We start from the raw sequence: 23,915 nt of genomic DNA, 5'->3' as shown, positions 1-23,915 counted from the left end.
ATTTTCATTGGATCACTTGTCACTGTGGGGCAAGCTCGCTTGTACAAGGTCCGGGTTCTGCTACTATTGTTGGAGACATCCATTCTCTACACTTTTTCCATATTGTCAAATCTGAACTCTGGCATTTAACAAATCTTGCATGAGCCATCCTAAAATTGGTTATCCAACTGTAAGTTGGTTTCTCTATAAAGAGGGTTTTAATCAACCATAGCAATTGAAAATTTCTGTGAAGGTAATTCACAATAGTAGACCCATTAAGAACTATTGTTTTCTCATGGGAAGAATCAATCTTACTCTTTGCTTCTACTAAGAAAGTCTCAGTTTTCCCATGGAAGCAAATTTCCTTGTTGATCCCAACATGAGGGCAACCCTGCCCTGATCCTTTTATCAAAATTTGTATTAAATCTTGGAACAGATTCCTTTATTTCTCCTAATTTTGCCTCTATAGTGTTTCTATACAAATTTTCCTGCACCATTTTGTTTATTTCTAACACTAGCTTTGTCCTGTCTTCAACTTGCATATTTCTTAAACTCCTGAGGTGATTTGGAATTAAGAAAGTCTTCATTTTCTTTGCTAGTTGGGCACTTCGTTGGGATTTCTCTTTGTGAGTAGCAATGATGCTTTCTAGGTCTCTGACAATGGCCTTCTCTTCTACTATGATCAACATATAATCCCAAATAGCCTTCACTTGTCGAATGATATCATTCCAGATAATCTCTCTGACCTATATAAGTGACATATTGCCCTTTACCTTCTCTCTCAAGTCTTTGATTTCATTACAAGTTGTTTGATAATCTTTCTGGTATTGTGATGCATTATCTTTTGTCATAGTCAATTGCCTCTCTTTAACTTTTAACAGTTCCTTGGGGTCATCCAAGTTCTTTTGCATTTTCTTCATTTCATCCTCTGATTTTCAATTCAGTCATAACCCTGGTCAGTTTACGAACTGGATCTTCTGAATCTGATTATACCATAATTGTACAAACATGAGTATCCATCCTCTGCTATAAATTAGCATTGAGTTCCTTCAAGGTAGCCACTTCATTGTTCCTCTCCAGTAATTCTTTGGTTAGAAGCTCTTTTTCTTTTTCAATCTGAGCTACCTCTGGGGCCATAACATGCTCAACCGTAGGAAACTTTAACTTCTTTCTCAACACTTGAATTTCTTTCTTTGCTCCCTGTAAAAGCTTCTGCACAGCAGATCTATCCTCAGGATTTACACCAATCTTAGCAATCAATTTCTTTAATTCTTCATTTTGGGTGTACAAGGCTCTGGAGTTTGCCTTTTCTAGCTTCAATTGATTAATTACCTTCCCCAATAAGGCCTCTATTTTGCTCAAATCACTATAAATTAGTTCTCCAGTTTGCCTGTGCAAATTGATCTTGTCAGGCAATGGAATATCCCTTGCATCCACAGTTAGATTCACAGTTTTGAAACCTGAGGTTGAAGAGACAGACAAAGAAGAAAGATGAGAAAAGGACAATTTAAGTTGATTCCTTTCCAAATCCATGGCTAATAACAGCCTGGTGTGGTACTCTGATTCAAATTGGGCTTCAAGCTGAGACACAACATTCTCCCTGATCTTCTTATTCTTTTCTTCAATTTGACCATATAACTCTTCCAAAATAGAAACAGAGCTTTGTTGACTATCTTCAGGGGCATGGGAAGAAGGTGTGCATATCATCTCTCCCAGTTGTAATTGAAAACCAGCTGCAGTAGAGGAACTTCCTACTAGAGGCTCAGACTCCTTTTCTTTCTCATGTATCTTTAATTTCTTAGAACTGTGAGTAGTTTCTTCATCCAGCTCAATGATCTCTTCAATTCCTATTTTCAATCCTTTTTCTACAGGATGAGGAGTTTCAACTTCTATTCCCTTCTGTGCTACAAATTTACCACCATTAGCCAACTTTTCAATTTATGGACTTGATTCATGTATATAAGGAGCATAAGAATTCTCTACCCTTCTCCTTGAAATAATTTGATGAGGATCATATGGCCATTTATCTCCTTCTTGAAGATGCATATCTTGAAGCATATCTTCAACCTATTTCATAGCATGTCTATTACTAACAATAAATGGTCCAACAATTCTAGGCAATTTGAATAAATGTCCCTTCTTTGTTGGTACAAAATGAACTTGATTCACATTCAAACTTTGTCTACTAAACTCTAAAGCAAGCAATCTCATTGGTACAAAAGAAGGAAGAATATAAGGGGCGACCTCTACTCCATATAATCTGATCTCAACATAATCTTCAAACCAAAACCAATCCCCCACTTTGACATCTTTGCTTTGTTGTAAAATGGATTGGGCTTTTGGCAAAAGGCATGGTGGGACAGAGTTGTTTCTAACTAAGTAGGCAACTGACATAAAAGAGGCAGTGAAATATGAAAAACCCTCATGGTCAGGGTGACTTCTAACAATATCTTTCCAGTTTATCACTGGTCGTTTCTTTTTATGCAAATCCATTATGTTCAGCCCTAAATGCATGAATTTCTCAACATGGACATAAAGGAAGAGGTAAATCAACAAAGATGGAAATCTAAAACAACCAGTGAGATTCAAATTTGGTAGTTGGGAATTCACAAAACCCTCCCAAAAAGCTAGTATGTTAAGAGTCACTCCAAGGTACATAACCAAATTAAACAATCCAATAACTACACGGTTAATATTGGAAGTATTTTCCCTCCCCAAAACCCTAGCAATTACTTGCAAAACTAGTTGAACTTCTTCAGCAAAACTACCTAGGGGGAACACAATTGGTTCTAAAGATTAAACATGCCCAACTGGCATGAGGTGAAAAGACAATTTAACATAATTTCCTCCAAACAAGTTTTGGAACTCAGAAACCAAGGTTTCTTCAGAAAAAGAGGTATAATGCTCTGAGGGTGGAAAATCAAGGGCCTGCTGAATTAACAAGGCAGAAACTTGGAAAATGTTCTCCCTCAATGAATTCATGACAAAACATTTCTGAGGATACAGGGAAGAGACCAACCAAGTGATAAATTCTGGGTAAACATATGTTTGAGGAATAATGGTAGAAAATAGCCTTGATTTTACAACAGCAGAGTATACAAGGGAGTCTAATTGACCAGCCAAAATGTTTTGACGAAGCTCCATCATGTTCAACAAGCAGAAAGGGTCAAGGATGTCTCTTTGTGTCCATTAAGGGAATGTGGGTGGTAGAACCTGCCATAGAAACTTGCTTTGACATTTTGAACAACTAAGTGGGGTAGACACAATGGATAAATACCTGGAAGTTTTAGACAACGTTGGATTGCAAATCGATGAGTTGGCGGACGCAGGTGTACTCGGGGATGCTCCAACATGAACAGCAAATAAGTGAACTTTAATGCAAAAACAAGGTTTTATCGGTAAACGGGAAAAAAGTGGGGAAAACAAAATTAAACGAAGAAGTGAAGGGTGTACGATATGATGACGTGGAAGACGTGACAGTGATGTGGAATATGTGGCGGTGATGTGGCAGGGGACATGGCTATACCGCGCTCACTTGTCGTAGACCACAAATGGCACCCCCTTAACTCACGAGAGCACCAATGGTGGTAAGCAGGCCCATCAGGGGTGATGCCGCAGAAGATCACGACTGTTGATCAAGAAAAAGCGGTTTACCCGCTGACATCTTTACAGAGGCACCCCTATTGATAACGTTCGTGCTTGTTGTGATGTCCTATGGGGAAGACCCAACACCACCATCAACATCACGCAATGAATTTGCCCGACACTTAACCTTCGGACTTTTGACTCCTGCTGGGCCCCACCAAAGCGCATGCATTAAAATGATCCTTTCACATTTTAGACATTGAAAACAAGCTACAACATTTTGCTCCACCTGGGGATAGTGTTTTGGAACAAAACACTAAGAACCACAAATTAGTGCATTCACCTCAGTCATGGAGTCATATTATATAGCTTAGAACATTATAATGAAAAAATCATTGGGTACTTACAGTGGTCAAACAGATATTTAAAATGGAGGAAATTAAAAATGCTCAATGCTGAAAGTAGTGTTTCAAACATTGCCCATTGGCAGGCAGCTGCACTAGTTCTCCATCCAAATTTTCTAGAATGAAAGTATTGTTGACTCTGGCTTCTGCTATTTTAAAAGTTCCAAACCACAGAGGATCAAATTTTCCATGCTTACCTTTATCTTCCATTCTTACATCCCATCTCAAGGCAAGGTCACCAAGCTGAAAAAATATTTCTTTGGCCTTTCTGTCAAAAATGAGTTTCATTTTTTCTTGATAGCTAATCAAATTGTCAATCATCTGCTCTCTATTCTCATTCAATTCTACTAGCTAGTTAATCCTTCGAGTCAATGCATTGGGTTCCTCCTCAACATCTTGAATGAGTGCAGCTACTGTTGTTTGCTAACTGACTAGGGAAAAGGGTTGCTACTCCATATGCTAATTCAAAAGGTGACTTACCAGTGGACCTTTTGGTAGTCACTTTGTTTTCCCATAAGGCAAACTTTAGCTGAGAATCCCAATTCTTTTTATTTTCTGCAATTGTTTTCTTGAGTATCCTTACCAGAGCTTTATTTGAGGATTCTGCCAACCCATTTCCTTGAGGGTAATAGGTGGTAGAATGAGAAAGAATGACATTGTAATTTTGGCATAAATTAATTAGTTTTGCAGATTTGAATACTTGGGCATTGTCTGTAACCAATTTCTTAGGGCAGCCAAATCTTGTAAAAATATTTTCTTCCAGGAACTTGATCACCACTGTATCAGTTGCCTTCCTAGTTGGAATTGCTTCCACCCATTTTGTAAAGTAATCAATGGTTGTTAAAATCCACTTGTGTTGTCCACTGGAAGGTGGATTTATCTCCCCTATGAAATCCAATCCCCACTGCCTAAAAGGCTCTTCAACAAACACAGGAATTAATGGCAGTGGTGCTAACTTTTTCTTTTCAGCAAAAAGTTGGCACTTTTCACAACATCTAACCAATCTGTAAACATCTGAGAATAAAGTAGGCCAATAAAAACCAGCCTTCAAGATTTTGTGTTGTTACTTTCCAATTATAATGTCCTCCACAAGCACATCCATGATACTCATTAAAAATTTCAATTGTTTCCCCCTCTGTCAGACAAAGCAGCAAAACACCAACAGGATCTTTCCAATATAACTGGCCATTTGTTATACTTTAGTGCTTTCAGTCTTAGTGCTTTATATTTTGTTCTGTCTAGGGAAGTTGGGCAGCTAAGAAATGATAATTAATGAACAATATTTTTATACCAATCAGAGCAGAGATATTTATATTGAATTATGTTATCTGGTTCCTTCTCTTTACCTTTTTCATCATCTGATTTTGATTCTGAAATTTCTGCAAGCAAATTAATTCCCATCGCCTGGTAATTTGCTTTTGTTAAAATCTTTGCTAATCCTTGTCCCTTTATTAATTTTGTTGGCTTAATATCCATATCATACTCCTGAATCTTAGTTATCCACTTTCCCCTTCTTCCTTCACTGTCACCCTGTGTCAACACATCTTTAACAACTGAGTTTGGTACATATGCAATGATTTGAGACTGCAAAACATATGTTTTGAAAGCCTTCAAGGCTTTAACCAAAGCATAGGCTTGTTTCTCCAAAATGTTATACTTCAACTCAGCATCTCTTAATACTTTGCTGAAAAATGCTACTGGTTGCTCCTTATTGTCCTGATTTCTCTGTAAAAGAACAATTGCAACAGTAGAAGGTGAAGCAAAAGAAAAAATTTGGAATGGTTTCTGGTAATCAAGACTTACCAAAACAAGTGCTTCACCAAAAGCCTTTTTAATTCTAGCAAAAGATTCCTTGGTTGTTGGGGTCCATTTAACTTTTGCATCCTTCTTTAGCATATCAATGATTTCTTTAACAATCTCTGCATAATTAGGAATGAATCTCCTGAGAAAATTAATTCTCCCCAAGAAAACCTAAATTTCTTTTTTATTTCTAGGCAGAGCTATATTATTGATTGCTTCTACTCGCTTTGGATCAATTTTGACTCCCTCCTTTGACACGATATGCCCCAACAATTTCCCTTCTCTTAAAGCAAAGTGAGACTTCTTTGGATTTAGTGATAGTCCATATTTTCTGCACTTTTCAAATGTCTGTTGAAGGTGTTTTAGATGATCTTCATCTGATCTGGAAAACATTGTGATGTCATCTAATTATATGACCACAAATTTATTTATTTCCACCACAAAGGCTATATCCATAGCCCTTTGAAAGGTTGCACCAGCATACATAAAGGTTCCCCATGGAGTTATGAAGGTTGTTTTCTTATGATCCTCTGGGTGCACTACAATATGATTATAACCTGATAACCCATCAATCATGGATAGCCTTGAAGACCTTGTGACTCTCTGCAAAATATGATCCATTTCAAAAGAGGGTAATTATCCTTCAGTGAGGCTCTATTCAGATTTCGAAAGTCTATACATAATCTAATTTCTCCATTTTTCTTCCTCACTGGTACTAAATTAGCAACCCAATCTGAGTACCTCAAAGGAACAATTATTTTTGCCTGCAATAATTTCTTCACTTCCTTTTCTATTGAAGGCAAAAGCAAAGGGTTAATCTGTCTTAATTTATGTTTATATGGTTTGACCCCTTGCTTCAAAGGAATCTTATGTTGTATGATGTTTGTGTCATAAGTTTTGAGGTCTTCATAAGACCATGCAAAAACATCAATATATTTTTTGAACAGATCCACATACCTGTGCTTATAATCTTTAGAAATGCCCTTTGTCAGCTTCACAAGTTTGGGTTTTTGTTCAGTTCCAAGGTTACAATCTTCAACATCATCCTCCCAACTCTGCTTATTGACAGTTACTGGAACATCATTTGCATCAAACAATTTTTCCAGGGGTACCAAACCTTTGGGAATCACATTACCCTTCAATTGAACAATTTTTTGGCCAGCCATGGAATTCTTCCAATGTGGTTCATCATTAACTCCTTGCTCTGCATTATCTTCAACTTCTGCTTCTTGATCAATTTCTGAATTAGAAAATTCACCTACCACTTCCAAGAACCTTTTGATTTGTTCATCATCTTCAAATACCTGCCAATATTTAACATTGTCTGGTATTGAAGGTCTGTTTCGAACCTCAACTTCATACCTCAACTTAGGATTTTGTGGAGGTTTAAAGGTGTTGGCTGCCACTGCAAGTGAATCAGCCAATCTATTTCCTTCCCTTGGTAGAAATTGAATATTGAAAGCTGAAAAGAAATTATCCACTAGGTCCCAAACTTCATTCTGTTAGGCCTTGGGTGCTTTGTCTGGCACTACCCTTTGATCTGTTTCACAACTAACTCGGAATCTCCAAAGACAGAAATACATTCTATCTTCATATTCTTAGCAGCTTGCAAACCAAGAATTAGAGCCTCATACTCTGTTATATTATTGGTAGAATCAAATTCCAATTTGTAAGAAAGAGGAATGATCTCACCTTTTGGGGAAAGCAGAAGAACACCTGCACCATTCCCTTCCTTTGAATATTCTCCATCAAAATATAACTTCCAAACTCCACTTACTATTGCTTCTTTGTTCTGGACTGCTAAAGAAACCTGCACCTTTGTATCTTCAACAATTTCTTCAGGTACTTGCAACATAAAACAAGAAAAATCATCTTTCTCCTAGCTATAAATAGGATAATTACTAGAACCTTCCTTTGTGATAGTCTTTACAACCTAGACTCCTTATACAGTCTTCTTTCTTCTCCACCGAAGACTGGAATGATGGCATAAGTAAATTCCAGCTTCAATACTCCTCCCAGTTTAGCTCCCCAAGATCTTGAAAGCAGCATTCCAAATCGAGCTGGAATATCTACCACTACCACATCCATCACAATACTTCTAGCTGGAATTTGAGCCAGAGAGACCACAAGGTCTTTAATAAGCCCAACACACTTGACTTTTTTAGAATCAAAGGAATATAAATCCTTGTATGGTTTGGTGATCTAGAAGTTTAACTACTTCATCACTGAGAGAGGCATTAAATTGTGAGAAGCCCCTGAATCCAACATACAATTATGAAGAATAAAAGTATGTATTAGAAGAGAAATATAAAAAGGAGTTGAAGAATCTTGTTCCTCCACATGAGGGCTAGACATCACCACTTTGGTGATCTAGAAGTTTAACTACTTCATCACTGAGAGAGGCGTTAAATTGTGAAAAGCCCCTGAATCCAACATACAATTATGAGGAATAAAAGTATGTATTAGAAGAGAAATATAAAAAAGAGTTGAAGAATCTTGTTCCTCCACATGAGGGCCAAACATCACCACTGGCCTCTCCTCCTGCAAATTGACTGTATCTGTTGCATCATTGGTTTGAGATAAATTGATAAAATCTGAAATCTGCTTTTTGTAAGCAGATTGTTTCACCAACTCAGTCAATGGAATAGGTATTTTGATCTTCTCTAATTCTTTCTGAATACTAAAAGAATGAGCCTCCTTTGCTACTTTGGACTTCTCCTCCTCTGTTGGCTTCTCTTTTTGCACATTTTTCTGACTTATTACAGGTTGTTGGACCTGTTTTTCCTGTGCCACCTTAACTTGTTGGCTCCTAGAAGTTTCTGCCTACTGAATAGGAATTGTTCTCAAAGGTTGCTTCCCCTTTTCATCCGTCTTTGGCACAAACTGTTGAGCTGGTTGTTTTGATTGCTCTTCTACATGATCCCGAGTCCTCCGCCTTTCACTTGATCTGAGATCATACTTCTTATGCAATTATGCCTGCATTAAATCTGTAAACTTCCTGCAATATTCATCAATCTCTTCATCATCTAATGCAATTTGGGGCTCAGGATTTGAATCCTCATCATATATTCCTTCTCCTTCCTCCTCTGACAGAGTAGAATATTGATTCTCCTGTAATCTTAGAGTCTGTTCCACTGCTTCTTCTGGTTCATCTTCAATGTACAGAGGAGGTTGAACCTGATCTTGGTCTTTCTTCTCCCTCTGCATAATCTGCAATGGTGCTCTTCTAAACTAAGGATTAAAATTTCTATTTTGTCCTTGTTGAATTTGTCTAGGAGGATTCTTATTGTCTAGTTCAAGCTTGACCAACTTATTAGACAAATTTCTAATAACCTTCGTCATCTCATCCAGCTTTTGCTCATGTGAATCTTTAGGATGATAAGAAGATCCTGCTTCTTCTTTTCCCTTCTTTTTATCTAATGTTTCTGATTTTTGTTTTATTTTTCCTGTTGCAAACAGATTAGCTTCAATCTCCAATGCATCAGTGTGAATTTGATCTAAGGTGGGAGACCGTCTTTCTCTTAAAGTAAAACCAAAATCTGACTCGAATGCTCCTCCAAAAACTACTTTTGCACCAGCAAGAGGTGGTTTTATCTATAAAGGGAGACTATTATACACATTGTTAAATCTTTTGATAAACTCGGCTACTTCTTCATCTAGTTTTCTCTTTATTGCATTAAATTCAGTTAAGAAATATCCATGATCTTTCTTTTCTCCCCATCTCTGTATAAAAGAATTATCCAATTATTGATTGAATTAGCTGGGAGGGTCTTGGACCATTTTCTTGTTTCCCCATCCAATGATTGTACAAATAATCTCATAACCACATCAAGATACTCCACATTCAAGTTTTTTGCAAAAGCACAAAAAGTTGCTACATGCTTTTATGTCGTTATGTCATCTTCTCCAATGAATCTTGGTAGCAACTTTAAATAATCCTGAGGCATAGCATTCATGGGCTGGGGTAGATTGAGAGGGGCATAACGGTTTTAAAGAAATCCTGGAATCGCCATATTTTGATTTTAGAATGGAAGAGGAGAGTTTCTTGCTTGAAACACAAAAGGAGGAGGTGGAACCACAGATATAGGAACTAGTTGAGAAATCGCAGGGGCAGTCTGGTATGAAGCAGAAAAATCAACTGTTTTTATTTCTTCAACTTCTGAAATCGCTGGAAAAGAAAGAAACAAACTCGAAAGTTCAAGAGTAGGCTCAGGAAAAACAGATTGAGGAAATGCCGAACTACCTTCAAAAAAAATCTATTTTTTTATGACTTCTTATGAATGATGAACTGTAGGGTTTTGAGGCAGAGAACTAGTGCCAGGGGCTGACAAAGTGGGACTTGGAGAGCTTAGCTCAATCGGGAACAACATCAGGGAGCCTTGCTCAACCTATAACCACATCAGGGAGCCCAATGCTACTACCCCGGAATCTTGTCATTGGGGAGCCAATGCTACCACCCGGAAACCACAGAAAATAGGAGGGATACCACTTACAGTGAGAGGTAAGGATCATGCCTATCCTATTGTCTCTGTTGATCTTCTTGTCTCAAATGTCTCGTTATCATCTCTAATCGTCTCATGTTGAACACTTTTGAACCCAAAGAAGAAGAATCACCACTGGGGAGCCCTCAGCTTCCACCCTATATCCAAAGACAGTGGGTGAGATCAAACCTACCCCAATGCGTAGGGATCACACTCTATCCCAAAGTCCCTGACAATAGGTGAGATCAACTTACCAAAGGTAAGGATCACACTCTACCCTATTGTCCTTGATCATCCCATCTTGACCCTAGAGAGTTAGATGGTAAAACACTTGCATCCACCAACTTGGGCGAGATCCACCTACTGTAAGGGGTGGGGATCACACTCTATCCCAAGTCCCTCCTCCCATTGGCCAGATGGGGAGGTTATCCCACAAAGTGGGCAAGATGCTAGCTAGGGCATACTCTAGGGGAGACCCTAGCCTTATCGGTTAGAGGTCTCTCATCCCCGAGAACCTTCCAGCTCCATTCCCCACCCTGGGAGCTCAACCAAGGGGGAAGAGCAATGCTCATTGTTCTCGATCAGCCCAAACCCTTGCCCAAGAGGGTCGCATCCATCAATCCATGCTACTCTCTAAAGATCAAAAACATATCAAAATGCTTGTATCTGGTACTAACTCAAACAACTTACTGAAGAGTTCAATCATATTGTGTTAAAATTGGCAACTAGGGCCAAACTCCATGAGGGTCTTCTTATTTATGGCAGCTGATATTTTTCTTGGATTCCTCTCGTCGAGAGGTGTAGGATTGATCTAAATATCATCCGATTCCAACATGTATTCATGGAGATATGAATTTATTTGTGTTATGTGACAATTCGTCAAGGTCGGCCAACAACCAAATTGCCCCCACCTGTCCTCAACGTTTTACTATAAATAGAGGTGGCCTTCAAGTCATTTTCACACACACTCTTGTGATCTCTCTTCATTTTTGTTTTGGGTTTTGATGAAGGAGAGATCTAGAGGTTCCATTCCCCACCCTGGGAGCTCAACCAAGGGGGAAGAGCAATGCTCATTGTTCTCGATCAGCCCAGACCCTTACCAAAGAGGGTCGCATCCATCAATCCATGCTACTCTCTAAAGATCAAAAACATATCAAAATGCTTGTATCTAGTAGTGTGGAAAAAGTCCCGAAAAAATCGGGATTTATTCCTAAAATTGCGATTTTTTCAGCGAAAGGATTAAATCGGCCGATTTTTTGGCGATTTTTTCATAAACGAAAAAATCGCGATTTTATCGAAATACTCCCAATTAAATCGCGAGTCGATCGAAAAAATCAGCGTGAAATTTTTTTGGCTGATAAAAAGCCGCAAAGGGTTATTAACTCGGTTTAGTTTTTGCCATTTGGCCTGTGCGTTTTTCATTGCTCGTTGTGGCTGCTGTGGAGAACCGAGAGAACGAGGGTTTGCAAGCGTGGAGAGGAGCCGGCGTAAATTCAAATTGTGAGCCGGATTGATAGCATTTGCCAAGGTTGACCGTTGAACAATCTGCCGTTGAATAACTGTTCCAGTTCAACATTGCCGGTAGATCCAATGTTAAATCCTTTCCTGTTTAATATTTATTGCTTTTCATTTCCCTATAAATATTAAAAACAAAAGTCCTGCATGAATTGGTTCTACTGCTACACACGTTAAACTTTTAAAGGATTCTGGTGGTTGATTTCTCAATTTTGTGGGTTTGAAAATTTTCGTTGGAAACTTAACAAGTTAACAGTTTATTAACCAATGGAAAACCATTCCAAGTCAAAGGGAATTGAATCATTCATCGTATCATAGGATCAACAGTTACAATGAAGGTCTGTTTACTATTTAGGACAGCAGAAAGCATGAATTTGATGAGTAAAATACTAAAATTCAACCACAAAAATATCAACTGCTGTAGAAAAGGAAGGTGAAATAGTTGAATCAAACCATTGAATATATGCTATATCTCGAGTCCTCATTAGTAATTACTAATTACCATATCCACACATCCAATATTTTTGAAATTTCTTAACAAGATGTGGAAATGACAAGGGCTGAAAATTGAAATCACAGTGACAGTACCACTTTCATGCATTCTTTCCATTCAAAGAAAATGCGAAAACAGTCATCAAGGCATTTTCATGGACAATAACAATAAAGTTATAAACTTCATCAATTGTGAAAGATTCATGGAAGCCAAATGGGGCTATTCCAAAATCTGGGAACATGTTGAATCCAAACGTTGGGATGAAGTTGAATTCATCAAAAGGAAACTTGTTGATGCCTGTTACATGGTAGCTTTCCTCACTTGCACTATGCTAATTTTTTAACAGATTCATGCCCATGGAGTCACATTAATGCCTATGAAATTTGAATCTGTTAGTGGGCAGTGTAGAGTAGCACAGTTGCAGAAAGGGCATCAAATGAAAATCACTGTGACTGGTCACTGAACGACATTTAATATTTCCATATTTTGGGAAAAATATGATCAAATTTTATGTGATGTATTACGGTATTACCTATGGATTCTTGTCATATATTATTGAGAAGTCATATATATTACAGTGACATTTTGTTCTGTCATTAAATTGATGGATCATTGCTACTATTTTGATGGATCATTGCTAATTGAATTTGTTTCAATTTTTTTCGTGCCCAGGTTTAAACTTTAAATTCAAGCTCAAAGTTTAAAACAAAATGCCAAGGATTTGGATTCTATGTGGGAGTTTGGTGAGCCTGATGCTACACCCGAAACTGGGGGGGTCAATAGAATGTATTTGACTTGCAAGTTGTGTGGCAAGCATATGTCAGGAGGCATCAACAGATTAAAATTCCATTTGGGGCAAATTCCGGGGCAAAATGTTGAACTTTGCAAAAAACCAAGTCCAGAAATCATCCGACGGGCCATTCAATCATTGATGGATAAAGAGGAAGGAAAAGACACCAGGGCAGCACTAAGAAACCAACTTGTAGGGGGCTCAAGAGTGGGGGGAATTGAGAGTGGCAGTGCTTCTACAGCAGCATCACCTTCCTCACCCATGGGTACTCATCCTTCTATCTCATCTTTTTTTGTTCCTAGAACAACAGCTGGTTCACAACCTGGGATCAAATCATCAATGAAAAAAAAGGAAAAGGCAGAAGCTGACAAGTTGGTCAATAGGTGTCTTCTATGGAGTGATGTTCCCTTCAACATTGCCAAGACAAACCCATTCTACTAGCCTATGTTTGATGCTGTTGTTGTCATTGGCCCGGGGTACAAAGCCCCCACCTTTGCAGAATTGAGAGGGCCTCTTCTTCAAGATGAAAACACTGAGTGCACTGCTAGATTGGCAGAGTTTAGGGCATCATGGGAGCACACTAGATGCACAGTCATGTCAGATGGTTGGACTGACCAGAAGGGTAGGACCCTTCTTAACTTCTTGGTTAGTTCTCCCAAGGGGACAATGTTTATGAAATCTGTTGATGCATCTGCACACATTAAAGATGCACGTACATTATGTGAGTTGTTGGACCTCTTCATTCAGAAAGTAGGCCCAAGCAATGTTGTCCAAGTCATAACGGAAAACGCTGCAAATTATGTTGCAGTTGGCAAGATGCTTATGGAGAGGTATCCTAACTTGTTTTGGACACCTTGTGCTACTCATTGCATTGACTTGATGTTGAGGATATAGGTAAAATTCCTACTGTGAGGGATATTGTTGAATCATCCAAAAGCATAACAAAATTTATATATAATCATTCATTTGTGCTTAGCTTGATGAGAAAATTCACCAACAACAAAGAGTTGGTGCGGCCTGTCATTACACGATGGCCACTCCTTTCATATCTCTTCAGTCTCTGTTGAATTCTATGTGGGAGGTGAAGAGCATGTTTCTCTCAGCGGATTGGCGTTCTTTATCTATTAGCCGCAAACTGGAGGGAGAGGGCATATGCAGACTAGTTTCATATGATCAGAGCTTTTGGGCAGCAGTAGAGGAGGTGTATGCCATTTCAGAACCTTTGGTAAAGGTTCTTCAGTTGGTTGATGGAGAGAAGCCCGCAATGGGCTACTTGTATGAGGCCATGGATAGGGCCAAAAAAGCCATCCGTGCTTATTATGCAGATAAGGGAGATGAGGGGTTAGAGAAACAACAGGTCATATGGAGAGTGATTGATCGGCGATGGAACAATACCCTCCATCGCCCCATTCATGCTGCAGGTGTCTACCTCAACCCTGCATTTTCTTATGCTTGTGGTTTCAGATTTGATGCCGAGGTGATGGATGGATTCTTCACTTGTGTCGAGAGGATGGTGTCATCTGAGCAAGAACGTGAGGAGATTTCTAAAGAAATGGAGGTCTATAGGATGGGAGGTGGCACATTTGGTTTTAACATGGCTATTAAGAATAGGACGACCAAAATGCCAGGTAAGCTTCAGTTTGTTTCAAACTTTCAAGTTTAGAATTTCAATGTTTTTTTTTATGTTTCTCATTTTTCTTTTAACTTGTAGATGCTTGGTGGACAAGCTATGGTGCCAGAGTACCCCATCTCCAAAAGCTTGCCATTCGAGTGCTCAGCCAAACATGCAGTTCCTCTGGGTGTGAGCGCAACTGGAGTGTATTTGACAAAATACACTCCAAAAAGCACAACAGGTAAAAACTAAAAAGATTTCAAATTAAATTTTTTGAATTCGTTTGATTAATTTTAATATTTAAATTTTCTAAGTACTAATTTACAATCTATGACCCTAATACAGATTGGAGTCCCAATGCCTCAATGACATGGTCTACGTCTACTACAATCTTCGATTGTGGGTGAGACAGCTTCAGAAACCTACTGATGTGGAAGCCATCTCATTGGACAATATTGATACCACCGCTGCATGGAGAGTCGAGACTGAGAGGCCGATCTTGGACACGATCCCGGATTGGTTAGGTGTGGATCTAGAGGATGTAGCAGTTGCAGAGGAGGGAGAGCCAGAGATAGAGGAGGAGGAGGCGGAGCAACATCAGGGTCAGGAGGCAGTAGCAGAGCTTGATGAGGATGTTGAGGAGGAGGTGACACCGTCTAGGGTGGGCAGCAGCAGCGGCAACATCGCACAGAGGCCACCTCTTCCATCGGCTTCTAGAGGACGATTGAGTCCATTTCATTTTGTATCCCCAGGGGCAGGGTCTTCTTCCTCTAGAGGAAAAGGCAAAGCCATTCCCTATTCCCGTAAAAGGGGAAGAGGATCTCAGTGACTGATTAGTGATTACTTGATGACTTTTAGATGACTCATGATGTACATTTATTATATTTTTTGTTGATATTTTGACTCTTGAGAGTTGAGACTCAGACAGGACTCAAAATTCAGGAGTTGATTCACTATTTTGATATGTGATGTAGCACTAGACTTCATATACATATTATATATTAGCTTTCTTTACATGTTTATGTGGAAATGCATTTATTTGATGTTGTGGATACTCTAGATGTTAAAAAAAAAATTAAAAATGAATAATTTTGTGTTTTTTTAATTTTGCCGACTTTTTCGAAAAACTCCCGACTTTGCCGAGTTTTTCAACTTTTGGACCCTTGCCGAATTAATCCCGACTTCGACTTTTTCCACATTACTATCTGGTACTGACTCAAACAACTTACTGAAGAGTTCAATCATATTGTGTTAAAATTGGCAACTAGGGCCAAACTCCATGAGGGTCTTCTTATTTATGGCAGCTAATATTCTTCTTGGATTCCTCTCGTCGAGAGGTGTAGGATTGATCTAAAGATCATCCGATTCCGACATGTATTCATGGAGATATGAATTTATTTGTGTTATGTGAATAAATAGAGGTGGCCTTCAAGTCATTTTCACACACACTCTTGTGATCTCTCTTCATTTTTGTTTTGGGTTTTGATGAAGGAGAGATCTAGAGGGAGTGCCCTAGGCTCTACGCTGCCCTAATGGAGAAGCTCTAACGTTGCCCTAATGAAGCTCTAACGCTGCCCTAATGGAGAAGCTCTAACATTGCCCTAATGAAGCTCTAACATTGCCCTAATGAAGCCCTAACGCTACCCTAATGAAGAAGCCCTAACACTGCCCTAGCAGTCATGAAAGAAAGACCTCAACGCAATCATGGAGGAGGCTTCTATAAGTGCAGCAAGGAGAAGTTCTAACGTTGTCAATTTGCCCTAAACGCAAAGATCCTTATGTGACCTAAACATTGTCCTGGAGGAGTCATAGAAGACATCTAGGACGCAGTCAAGGAGAGTATCTTTGCAGCAAGATTTGGCCTTCTATATGCTACTCAAAGCCGCAGTCAATGAGGGTTTATATGTTGTCATGAGTTGGTGTTCTAGCGTGCCCTAGACGCAGTCAAGGAAGAGATTTATATGTTGTCCAAGGAAGGGGTCTAATCTGCAGTGAAGAGGCACTCAGACGCAACCTAATCTAGGAGCCCTAATCCGCAGTTTGATGAGGCTCCTATCTGCCCTAGCCGCAGTCCAATAAGGAGGTTCCATCCTTTACCAATCAAGGAGTTTAAGTTGCATTCAGGTGTGCCCTCTTCCGCTGTCAAAGTAGGGCTAGTGTTGCCCTTGTCCCAGTCCTAAAGGAGGACATCTTGGCTGCAGCAAATAAAGGAGGAAAGCCTTAATTGAAGGAGCCCTTATCTATGTATGAAAGGACCCTTAGATGCTACAACTAAACCGTAGCAAGGGTAATTACATTACAACAGAGGATCTGTGATATTGTCACATTGTTGTAGGTGGTAGCATAACTGTTTGGGCATGTTAGTATTGTTCCTGAGGTCGATTTAAAGAGAAGAAGAATCTGCAGTAAGGAGGTGCTTGTGACTGTTGTTTGTAGGCTGACTGGGTCACTGTGTGAAGGGACAAGCACAATGAATACGCTGCCTGAAGACTGTGTGTTAGGCCGCATGCCATAACATCACAGTCAATTTCGTATGGATATTTGAAGGCTCAAATCATTAGCATTGTAAAACTTCTAAGATATCAAACTATTAGAGGGATGTATGATGCTGCTGCAACATGAGGTTGACAAAACTATTGTCATAGTGATGGATGCAGCATGGTTGGATGCACAATGGATGCAGCGTGGTTGCAGCATGGTGTTGGATGCAGCATGGTGATGGAATCACCTTAGAGAATCAGTGGAAGAAATATACCTTCACCTGAGTTCAGATCTATAGTCCTTGTCATCAGATCTGCAACCTCATTATGTCATCTTCATAGTGAAGATCTCTGATGTCTGATCTTGTCAAGTCAAAATGTTGACTTATGATGTATATGTACTATCTCTCTCTCTGCTGAACTATTTAAGAATATAAGAAGAATTGATCAAGGGTTTCACCACATTGGGGTTTGTCCTTGGCTGGTGCCACATCTTGTGTCCTCTTGTCTTGGCTTGTTTTCTACGATTTATGTTTATGTTCTATCTGCACTTAATATCATGTTGATGTGATTACTAATCTGAATATGGTCATTCGGCTAATATGGAAAAATTGAAGTAAATTGCGCTAAGCATAGAAAATACCTAAAATTAACATGGTATCAGAGTTGAGGTGAAGACAAAGCCCAAGCAAGAATGAAAGAGCAATCGCCGAAGACAGTTGGACAAGGTCAAAAGGCTCAATGGGTTCCTCATCCCACTTCAAATTCACCAAGGGTGAAGTTGAAGCAAAGAAGATTATCAGAGTGGCGCAACAGAAGCATCTGGTGGCCTACCTAAAGGTCACTTCAATCGGAAGTCTGGATCCAAGGATGAAAGGAAAGGCAGATGCCTTGCTTGCAATAAGTTTGGCCATTATGCGAGGGAGTGTCCGAATAGAAGGGACACATCACTTGATGATGATAACAATCATTCCAAGGGCATCTTCAATGATCGGAGGAATGCAAGTCATCAAGGAAATCGCCGACTCTTCAAAGAAAGCAAGGAGCTCCAAGTATGAAGAATCAAATGTTGTTTCTGATAAGCTAAAGGAGTATTATCTTATATTGGCCCTCTCCACTACTTCTCCTCCGGACTCTTTGGGAATCTGGCTTATTGATAGTAGTGCTTCAAGGCACTTCATCGGATAGAAGGAAGCTCTCTCTAATTTGATAGAGAAGGAAACAATCGTGGAGATTATACTTGGAGTCAATGCCACCTATCCCGGAAAGGGTGTAAGGAATGTTACCCCTCAATTGAATGAGGGTAACATGATTCATTTACAAGAAGTTCTTTATGTACCTGATCTCAAGAAGAACCTGGTGTCCATTTCGACAATGGAAGTCAAAGGTTTCAAGGTGGCATTCATCAATGGAAAGGTACGTGTTTGGAAAAAGAATTTTAAAGATGCTTTTACTCTTGGGTTCAGGGTTGGCAATTTGTATCAAATTGCAGGAAGTCCAATGGAGACCATGTCATATGTCACATCTCTTCTATGGCACCGGAGGTCTGCCCATCTTCATTGTGGGGCCCTACCCGATGTGAGACAGATGGTGACAGGGATGCCTGAATTCAAGAAGAGCATGAAGGTACATGCCCGAGATGTACCAAAGGAAATCTTACAAAGGGGACCATTCCCCTCATGTAATAGCAAGACCTCAGATGTGGAGCAACCCGAGGGGTTTGAGATTCATGATCAGGAATCTCATGTATGCAGGTGAAGGAAAGCTCTCTATGATTTAAAGCAAGCACCCCGAGCTTGGTATGAGAGGATTGACAGTTATCTGATGAAGCTGAGATTCACTAGGAGTGAAGCCGATCCAAATCATTACTTTGAGGTTATGGATGATAAACCTCTCATACTGGTACCTTATGTGGACGCTCTCTTTCTGGTAGGTACAGACCCTCTCATTTACAAAAGTAAGAGAGAGTTGGATTCTGGATTTGGAATGGTGAACTGCAAGCCCATGACTACCTCAATGAAGCCTAACTTTAAGAAGTTATGCGGTAGTGATGCTAGACCTGATTTGGGAAATGCCTCTGAGTTTCATAAACTCATACTAGCATTGATGTTCTTGGTGAACTCTCGTCCAGATATATGTTTTGCAATTAGCATGTTGAGCTCATATATGGTTGAGCCTCACTGGATTGGTGCCAAGAATCATTTGAGATATCTTCAGGGCACAATCTCTCATGGATTGAGATGCACTGCTAGAAATGTGAAGCTGCATCATTATTCTGATGCTGATTAGGCAGGCAGTGTGGAGGATTGCAAGAGCGCTCCTGGGTGTTGGTTCTCTTTGGGTTCTGCTTTGATACCTTGGATGAGTAGGAAGCAGAAGTCGGTTGCTTTGAGCACCACTGAGGCCGAATACATAGCTACGAGTATGACCTCGTGTCAAGTTGCCTGGTTGAGGAAGCTCTTCAGTGAATTGTTTGGACACATGTTGGATACCACCATGATCTTCTGTGACAACCACTATGGGATTCATTTGTTGAGGAATCCCGTGTTCTATGGTCGCTCCAAGAATATAAACATCAGGTACCACTTTATCAGGGATATGGTACAATGGGGAGCAAGAAGGCTCCAACACATTGGGGCTGATGTGCAAGTCGTCGATATTCAGATGAAGCCCCTAGGAAAGGTCAAATTCTTGACTTTCTGAGAACGACTAGGAGTTGTGGAGAGACTCTGTCCTGAAGGTCTAGTATAATATGGACATTGAGCTCTAGAAGCTTCGAGCGACTTGGGGGTACTTCTTGGAGCGATGAGCAACCATAGGGTGAATGGTTCAACCTTCCCCTAGTGGTCTGCTATGTAGGCAGGCTGAGTGGTTTAGCCTTCCCTAGGGATACCCCTGGCGACATGTAGGCAGGATGAGTGGTTCATCCTTCTCCTACTGAGACATCCTATCCATGCAGTCTGGGACTCATGGTAAGTACCTCTCATTTGGCCAATGAGTAGGGAAATGAAGATAGGGACCATAGTAGTATCGATGGACACATCGTGTAACTATCATACTCCCTATGCTAGGATGATATTGACCTGTGATCAATTGGAACTGACTTCGAGTCAGTAAGAGTGATATAACTCACTCTCTTTTGGAACTGATTTCAGATCAGTAAGAGTGGTATGATACACTCTCTTTATTTGGAACTAATTTCAGATCAGTAAAAGTGGTATGACACACTCTCTTTATTTGGAACTGATTTCGAATCAGTAAGAGTGGTATGACACACTCTCTTTATTGGAACTGGCTTCGGGTCAATAAGAGTGGTATGAGACACTCTCTTTTATATGGGACTAACTTCGGGTTAGTAGAGGATGGTATGATACATTCTCGACCACTTCTTCTTCTTCAAGGTTCAACAGAGCAGAGCAGTGCAGGGCACTGATAACTGAGATAGTACAGACTGGCAGATGGATTAGTAGATGGAGTTCTCCCTAGTTGAGAGGGAGTGTTAAAATTGGCAACTAGGGCCAAACTCCATGAGGGTCTTCTTATTTATGGCAGCTGATATTTTTCTTGGATTCCTCTCGTCAAGAGGTGTAGGATTGATCTAAAGATCATCTGATTTCGACATGTATTCATGGAGATATGAATTTATTTGTGTTATGTGACAATTCGTCAAGGTCGGCCAGCAACCAAATTGCCCCCACCTATCCTCAACATTTTACTATAAATAGAGGTGGCCTTCAAGTCATTTTCACACACTCTTGTGATCTCTCTTCATTTCTATTTTGGGTTTTGATGAAGGAGAGATCTAGAGGGAGTGCCCTAGGCTCTACGCTGCCCTAATGGAGAAGCTCTAACACTACCCTAATGAAGCCCTAATGTTGCCCTAATGAAGAAGCCCTAACGCTGCCCTAGCAGTCATGAAATAAAGACCTCAACGCAGTCATGGAGGAGGCTTCTATAAGTGCAGCAAGGAGAAGTTCTAACGCTGTCAATTTGCCCTAAACACAAAGATCCTTATGTGACCTAAACGTTGTCCCGGAGGAGTCATAGAAGACATCTAGGACACAGTCAAGGAGGGAATCTTTGCAGCAAGATCTGGCCTTCTATATGCTACTCAAAGCCGCAGTCAATGAGGGTTTATACGCTATCATGAGCTAGTGTTCTAGCATGCCCTAGACGCAGTCAAGGAAGAGATTTATTTGTTGTCCAAGGAAGGGGTCTGATCTGCAGTCTAAACGCAGTCAAGAGGCACTCATACGCAGCAATTTGATGAGGCTCCTATCTACCCTAGCCGCATTCCAATAAGGAGGTTCCATCCTTTACCAATCAAGGAGTTTAAGCTCCATTCAGGTGTGCCCTCTTCTGCTGTCAAAGTAGTGCTAGTGTTGCCCTTGTCCCAGTCCTAAAGGAGGACATCTTGGTTGCAGCAAATAAAGGAGGAAAGCCTTAATTTAAGGAACCCGTATCTATGTATGAAAGGACCCTTAGATGCTACAACTAAACCGCTGCAAGGGTAATTACATTACAGCAAAGGATCTGTGATATTGTCACATTGTTGTAGGTGGCAACATAACTGTTTGGCCATGTTAGTATTGTTCCTGAGGTCGATTTAAAGAAAAGAAGAATCTGATGTAAGGAGGTGCTTGTGACTGTTGTTTATACGCTGAGTGGGTCACTGTGTGAAGGGACAAGCACAATGAATATGTTGCTTGAAAACTGTGTGTTAGGCCGCAGGCCATAACATCACAGTCAATTTCATATGGATATTTGAAGGCTCAAATCATTAACATTGTAAAATTGCTAAGATCTCAAACTATTAGAGGGTTGTATGATGTTGCTGCAACATGAGTTTGACAAAAATATTGTCATAGTGATGAATGCGGCATGGTTGGATGCACGATAGATGCAGCATGGTTGCAGCATGATGGATGCAGGATGATTGGATGCAGCATGGTGATGGAATCACCTTGGAGAATCAGCTGAAGAAGTAGGCCTTCACCTAAGTTTGGATCTGCAGTCCTTGTCATCAGATCTGCAACCTCATTGTGTTATCTTCATGGTGAAGATCTCTGACGTTTGATCTTGTCAAGTCAAAGTGTTGACTTCTTATGTATATGTACTATATCTCTCTCTATTGAACTATTGAAGAATATAAGAAGAATTGCTCAAGGGTTTCCCCACATTGGGGTTTGTCCCTGGCCGGTGCCACATCTTGTGTCCTCTGGTCTTGGCTTGTTTTCTGCGATTTATGTTTATGTTCTATCTGCACTTTGCTATCATGTTGATGTGATTGCTAATCTGAATATTGTCATTAGGCTAATATGGAAAAATTGAAGTAAATTGCGCTAAGCAACAGAACATACCTAAAATTAACATATTGCCTCATACATTACCATGAGCAACAGTTCTTTGTTATCCTATTCATATAGGGCATCAAACGTCAGAGCAAAATATGTAGCACTAAGAAAAAGGATAACATACTCATCATTTCTCCCTCTTGCGCAGATAGGCAGCAAACGTGAGCTTAAGCTTGTCTCATCCAGCAGTAGTCTCTCAATTCATGAAGATGCCATAGTTCCAGTTATGACCAAATTTTATTTAACTCGGTAACAATAATTCACTAATGTAATCCAACATATCATAAAAGTGCTTTTATACTAGAAGTGGATCTTAATACTGCATGGGGTAAACCAATCCTGTCAGCAAAGCATTGTTAGCTCATAAAATCAATAATCAAAGGCATACTCTCAGTAACATCATATGTTCATTGTTTCATTATGTAATCATTTGACTTCTAATCATCCACCGCAATTAAGTAATAGGTGTTGGGATCTAATCATGGGTTTCTTATTCTGAATGAGAAGCCTCTTCAATCGTCATCAAACACAACATCAACCTGTCTCTCATATTACTGTCATGCATCAACAAAATTGTCAGATCACTACGTCAAACTATATTAGGTTCTTTCTATGTCATGGTCATGACAAGTCATCATCAGTTGCTTCATATACAGGTATTGTAAAACGTATTCAAGATACCAAGAAAACTTAAGTCATATGCACCAATATATCACATGTACCAAAGATCATACTTACTTTCATATGTGCTCACGAAAATATTTTGGCATACTTTTGGGCTTAACTTGTTGTCCAACATCGCAATGAAATCAAAAGCATAGAAAAAATATAATATACCTTGCAACATTCAGATACCTTTATCAACTTGTAGCATTCATATATGCTTTGTCATTGGCAGTAATAGAGTTTGCATATTGCTCTAGCTTCCTCTTTCCTGTACCAACTTTCATCTTGTTCCTGCACCAATTTCTTCTTGTTGCACCAGCGTGCATCTAAATGATCCTTAAGAAAGATCAACTAATCAAATCTTCATCAAGAGGTTAGAAATACTCAGATACTCAAATCTTCATGCAAGAATGATAAATCACAATCAAAATAAATCTAACCAAGAGCAATGTCATAACATAAATCTAGAAGGTACTTACCTTTAACAAGAGGTGATGAGCTCCCTCTTGATCCAACCTCCAAGAGTCATTATGTCAATGTTGCCTTTAATCTTCTTTATCAGTAGCTAAGTCCAATGATCATCACACCATCTCCTAGAGTGAGATTAGTTTACCTAGGGTTACATAGAATTTGCCACAGTGTTGGATCAACCTTTCACTGATTGTGCTAGGGTTTCAAGATCCCAAGCATTTATTATATCCAAACTCTTCTTCCAAGCACACTTCAGGGGTTTCTTCCAAACCCTAACCATCAAAC

General features: G+C 39.7%; 1 protein-coding gene and 1 long non-coding RNA gene across 2 annotated transcripts in view; one reads left to right on the top strand and one right to left on the bottom strand.

The window, feature by feature from the left end:
• LOC149188021 (uncharacterized) overlaps positions 1–23,915 on the bottom strand; it is a 47,026-nt gene that overhangs the window by 17,609 nt on the left and 5,502 nt on the right. The gene's annotated exons all lie outside the window — the stretch shown is intronic.
• LOC149188022 (uncharacterized) lies at positions 14,485–14,904 on the top strand. The gene is made up of 2 exons (XR_016256032.1): positions 14,485–14,675; positions 14,759–14,904. It is a non-coding gene; the product is annotated as an uncharacterized LOC149188022 (long non-coding RNA).

This window comes from Pinus tabuliformis, chromosome 3_1 (assembly GCF_031772625.1).
Source record: "Pinus tabuliformis cultivar Carrire ecotype Pingquan chromosome 3_1, CPIR1, whole genome shotgun sequence".
NCBI lineage: Eukaryota > Viridiplantae > Streptophyta > Pinopsida > Pinales > Pinaceae > Pinus > Pinus tabuliformis.
This window is presented reverse-complemented; position numbering and strand designations above follow the sequence as displayed.